Genomic DNA, 6,000 nt, shown 5'->3' with positions numbered 1-6,000 from the left:
TCCTTGTCTGCTCTCATATCTATTCTTTCCATCAGCAAATTTTTTGGTACAGGCAACAGGCTCATGACCACTTACCTCTTGAAGAAGGTGGAGCTGTTCTCTGAGCTGTAGAGGCAATGAACGCTGCTGTAGATTAAGTGTCCTCATTAAGCAAGGTGGCTGCTTGGAGAAGGTGCACATGGCAAGCAAGTTGGATATATCACAGTCCTGCAATTCGTACATCATGTTGCCAGAAAAGAGCACTGGTTCAGATAATAGTCCCTGGAAACTCATCTGCTAGCTTGTCCTGAAGTAACTTGGATGATAATGGCACAGAAGGGAGGAAAAGTTGATCTGGCAATGTTTCTGTACTAGGCAGCCATTGGATTATGAATTGAAGCTGGTGAAACTCCACATAGACCGGTTTAGTAAACTTTAAAATTTTGGTATAGAAACACTAGTTTGTTCCTTTGTCCCTGACCTAATGCTACTTTCCTCTTTTCCAGCTAAGAAAGAGAACAGTATTTCCTGTAACGTGCTTGTAGTACAATGTAAGTCAGTGAGAAAGAAGGTTAAATCCTCCCAGACTGTGTGCTGAGCTGTTGTCCGTGGCATGCTTTGGAAACCTGTCTCTGGAAGCCCTCTTTAGGCTCTGTTTTTATCCTCTTGAGCAAGGCGGAGTGATCACTTATTTTCTAGAGTGCTAAAGTGGCACTTCCTATCCTGCAGGAGAATATGGTTGTAGAGTTTCTATTGTTCAGGTGAGGTTTCAGGCGCTCTTCCTTCTAGGAGTACTGGTATCTCCTTTGAGACCTAATTTATCTTTAAGGTTTTAGAGAGCCTACCATCTGACTTGGTGGGGTCTGACAAACTAGTTTCCATTTCCTTATTTCTACTAGCTTCATTATTTCCTTGTCTCTGTTGCTGCAGGATTGAGGCTAACAGAAAGGTGGCCTGCTCTTTTCCACTTCTTGTGCCAGCTGTTAATGCTGCAAATTTATAGGAAGTTATGATTTAATCAGCAGCGTCTGAGCTGGTGTGATCATGTGCATTGCCCTGGTTGCACCCAGCTGCTCCTTTCTGCTCCTCACAGATGGACTGATTCTAATGCCTTTTCTGAGTATTTCATTTGTTGGCAGGCTTGGGGAAAGTGACATGGCAGCACTGCTCAGAAAGGTCAAAGCAGTTTATGATGTCTCCCCTTTCTTGCCCACGTTGCTTGAAAAATTCACTAAGTCCCCTATTGGACAAGTCACAATTCATACCCCTTAGTGAATTTGGTTTGAAAAATAAAACAAACTTTACATATCTGAGCTTCTCGTTATTTTCTTGTAAGCACAAGCCAGTCTATTAATGGGATTGCAGCTAAGGTAAAATAGAGGAGTGAGGAGTAGGTTAGGTTGTGTGCTGAAGTATGGGACATTCTTACTAGCAATACTTATTTGAAAGCTATAGCTGAAGGATTCACTGGAATAAGCTGCTTGGCTTATTGTTGCAGGCAGAGGCATTAAGAATCCTTTATTAGAACTGCCATGCCTAAATGCAGAAGAAAGAAAAGGAGCAAAGCAGGAGAAGACTGGAATTCATATGCTGTTTTCAATGGTATTCTGAGCTGAGGAGAGGGTGGAAAGACTCATGTGATATTCAAAATTAGGCTGGATTATTTTGTGCTGTCAGAAAACCCCAACCAAGTAAAATCAATGATAGGATGGGTTGTTCATGAAGGACACATTCTTTAATGAATGTCTGTAAGCAGACTGTGAATGCAATAAGGGGGAAAAAAATCCCTCTGTACCTCTCCCCTTCAGGAATTGCCTTCTGAGTCTTGCTGTTACCATTAGTCTGCCTGTCAGCTGACAGTAGTAATAATAGCTCGTTTCTGATCAGAGGTTTCAGCTGCTGCCAAACTCTTTGAGTTTTGTGCCTACCTCTAAGTTTCACTTGAACTGCTTGTCTGGGATCCCTGTTAGCAGCTTGCTGTCTCCAAGAGCTAATGCTTAATGCTTGGAAGCACTCAGAGGGCTCATTGGCCCTGATTAACTTTACTGCCAGTCAGGCTTTGGCAGTGCTCTCACCCTCTTGTGCTCCATGCAGTCTTTGGGATCTGGCATCGTATAGTGCCCCTTCACTGCAGGAGCTGAGCTGCTGTTAACAGTGGCTGCCAGTGCTTGAAAAAATTCCTTCTTATAGCTGTGCTGGCAGCATGTCCCCTGGCCCTTACGGACCTGCTTCTCTGCAGAGGGGAAAGTCGTGTACCCACAACTAAAGAACAGTCCAAATTTTCCACATCTGAATACAGCTATTTGTACCTGGTATGGGATGCTGTTTTATAGTAGCCTGTGTTTCAGGTCATAAGCTTCCTTGTAATGTGAGCTCTTTCATAGGGTTGCATATTTAGTGCCCAAATTCGCTGGTTCTAGAAAATCTTGGCAAGGGGCTCTTTTTCAATAGTAAAGCAGACTTCTTCAGATACTTAGCAACTGAATCTTTGCTGAATTTGTCTAACAATTCCATAAAAAGTACTTTTCCTTCCAGTATTATGTTCTTCTCATTGTAGTCGTAAGGCCTAAGGCAGGTCTGGTTAGTGAGAGAATGAAATTTTTCACAGCTTAATTGGTCTGTTTCTTAGAACCTATGGTTTGTATCTATTGCAGCTAGAATAAATGTATGCCTGGTTGGTTGCCTAAATTCAGCTTGCAGAGGATACCCTTGGCTCCATCGCCTCATGGATTGAGATATTCTTAAGAGCAGGACTGTGATCTGGTGTTGAATTGGCATGGGAGAAGAATGAGACACTGTTTAGTGGGGAAATGTTCTTCTTGGAAGTCCAACAGCCCTTCCTAAGGGCACATTTGACTTGGTGATCTCTTTCAAGAAAAGGCGGAGACTGTGTTGCAACTGTAGCTGATTCACTGAGGTAAACCTCAGTGGGAGGACTATGGATCCTTCAATAGCTGTCACAAGTTGTTGGTCACAGAAAACTGACAGCTGCAAGCCCACGTGATGGGATTATTTCCACATAGTTTATCAACCTCCTTAGTCATGATGGCTGTGGGGAGTTTGACAAGCTTTGCACATATAAGAGGACCAACAAATTCTTATGCTGTAGCAGGAGGATAGCCCTTGAGATCATCCTACTGTTGATTAATTTATGTCCCAACTATTATTTGGGTGTAGAAATGGTCCCTCTCAAGCACAGTGCTTTTAAAAGTGCCTTGGGTAGTGGTTTCTGGATGAGGAAAAGCCTTTCCTTTGTGTTGTGCCTGTGGAGATGGGCAGGCTGAAAAGCCCTGGCTTTCTCGGGTGGCAGCTGCAAATTCCACAATAATACTAAATGATTGTGGGTAGAGAAGATTGTTTTCCCACCCCTAACTAGTTTATCCTGTACTTAGTCTTCTCCACAGCATGGGAAGTAAGTTACTGAAGTAAATGCTTTTCTCAGCGTGTGCGGTCGCCTTCCACTGACTGACTGAGTGTAGCTGCAATGCTGAGTAGGCTTAAGTCTCAGTAAAAAGCTGAGGCCCTCAGCAGAGGGCTATATTTCTTCCCTTTAAGGTGGATGCTCCACAGCCTCCTGGGAGGTGAGTCTTCATTATTTTTGATGTTTTTCTGTCACGATGGGTTCCTAGAGTTGAAGGGCCGAGCCTCCCTTCTCACAGCTGCTTGCAAGGACCCTGCTGTCTCCTCCCACTTTGCAGGAGCGAATATTTCGGCTTGGGAGCTACCTACTCCATTCCCAGTCGCCCTCCCCGGCGACCCAGAGGCTTCGTCGGTCTCCTCAGAGCGGGACCCGGCATTTTCCAGCCTTTCTGCCCGGCGGGGGGCGGCAGAGAGCGCTGCTGCTCGGCACCGCCATGGCGGCTGCTGTGAGGAGGCCCTGGCCGCGTGCATGGAGGCCCCAGCACCGCCGTCTAGAGGTAGGCAGTTAAAACATTTCTCTTGCGTTAAACGAGTAACGGCTGCAGAAAGCCAGAAAAACCCTAGAATGCACCGTTGTCCCCTAGAAAGTGAGGCTAAAGTGTCCCGGGTGAGGTCTAGTGGTTGTCCCCGTTGAACGCCTGCTGAGCATGGTAGAAATACACAAAATATCGTGCCTCCCTGCTGCTTCACCCTCAAGCTGGGCCTCGGTGTCCAACAGAGGGTCAGTGATGTCGTTTCTCTTGCTGCTTCTGGAGCAACTTTTGTTTCACCACCTAAAATAAGACTGAAAGCCATGAAGCAGTGCGTGTGGGAGGTGGGTGAAATCCAAGCGAGCGGTCTCTTCCACCAGCAGCTCTGGTGCTGAGAGAAGTCAAACCCTGAAAGGTCTGCCGGGGACTCCAGAGGAACTAGTTTTCTTGTAATGAAACAAGACTCTGTAAACCAAGTCCTTATTTTCCTCGTGTATCTCAGGATATTTTTCTAAATGTTGACTGAATGGTGGGGATGGCAGGAAGAGAGCTGGCCAAAGCACAACAAAGGCTCTTTGTGCTTATGGCCTGTTTCAGGTGAGAGGAAATTATCTGAGAAGGTACTTAAATTACCACACTACACACCTCTTCCTCAGCTAAATAAGTAAAGAGTGCTGCCCTCCAGCACTTTTTGGCATAGCTTTTGTGTCCAGAACTAAGTTATGCTTAAAGGTGCCTTTTTGGTGAGGGTCAGTCTTCAAGATGAATGGTCCTGAGCACATGCTGTCAGCAGCTGGGGAGGGTTCTCCTAGGTAGGAGGAACCCATTTCTTCTCTAGGAAAGCCGAGCTTGTACTTCATCCTCAGAAGATACAGCTCTCATTTCCTCCTATAAGCTTCTGTGGCAAATGAGTCTGCGTCTTGTGTGCTTATTCCTAAAGAGTCTTTGAATGTTGTTCATTTGTTTGAAGTCTGTCTCCTGTTCTCTGCTTGTGCTTAGGGCAGTGACTTCAATAAGAGATGCTTGGATTCTGCTCACACTCTCCTCAAAGGGAATTTAGCTTTATCAGATTGCTGTGCCGAGCTCTTGAAAAACAGGCTGAGCTCTTAAACATATCTTCTACACAAGGACATCTCTGAGCTGCTGAATGCCGTCTCAAAGTCAGATGTTACAGCTCAAGTCTTGATGGAGGGAAGAGTACAGGGAATACACGAGTTCAAGTAAAGGTTTAGTGTTGCTTAGGGAGAACTGGATAGCTTAGGTGGTATACTGAGTTGAAAGCAGTTTAAGCTATTGCTGAGGGAGTTTTATTCCAAAATCCGAGGATTATTGGATGTGGAAGTGTCTGTTCTTTTAGTCACACTTGAATTTGGTGGAAGTATTCTTAAAGGGTCTGGTTGTTTTACAGGCATATACATCCTGCTGTTCTGATTCTAACTAACACAGATAAGAGCAGATGAAACCCAGGTTTGTAACTAAAGAAGGTATGATAGTCCCCGACTGGCTATCTGTTCAGACCCGGTGATATTTTCCTTTACTCTCATTACAGGAAGACATTTTGAATGCTAACGAACAGTAACGAAGACTTTAAAAAATCCATTTCAAGGAAATTCAGTTACGTCAAGTTAGGCCCATAAGGCACATTTTCTGGAAAAAAAAAAAAAAAAAAGATAAGCACCTTGTGATAACCACCTACTATAGAATTAACCTTTAATAGGCTAGCTTCATAGACTTGCTGGGAACTCCACATGTACCCCTGCAGGTAGCAATGCCTCAGACCTAAAGGCTCAGAAAGCATAGAAAGGAACCTTTACTAAAAACAACTGGAAGTCACAGTGGCTGGACTCTCAGCTGAGCAACATTCAGGTCTTACCCTAGCTAAACCTAGCCTTTTTCAGGACAAGTGGGACGTAAGAATTTCAAAGGGAAATGGTATCATGTCATCTATCTGAAGTCTGTTGCATTTTCAAAGACTCCAAGCTTGGGTTGAATGTAAACTGCTCCTAGTCCCTTTCAGCTCTGTTTAATGATGCTGCACAAGTAGATTCCTACCTACTGTTCTTTATGCCCATTCAACTGTTACGTAGAAGTTGGTTTGTTTTGTTTGTTCAACCATTAGAAAACCCTGCTT

Source organism: Anser cygnoides, chromosome 19 (assembly GCF_040182565.1).
Source record: "Anser cygnoides isolate HZ-2024a breed goose chromosome 19, Taihu_goose_T2T_genome, whole genome shotgun sequence".
NCBI classification, from domain to species: domain Eukaryota; kingdom Metazoa; phylum Chordata; class Aves; order Anseriformes; family Anatidae; genus Anser; species Anser cygnoides.
Note: the sequence above shows the minus strand (reverse complement) of the source record.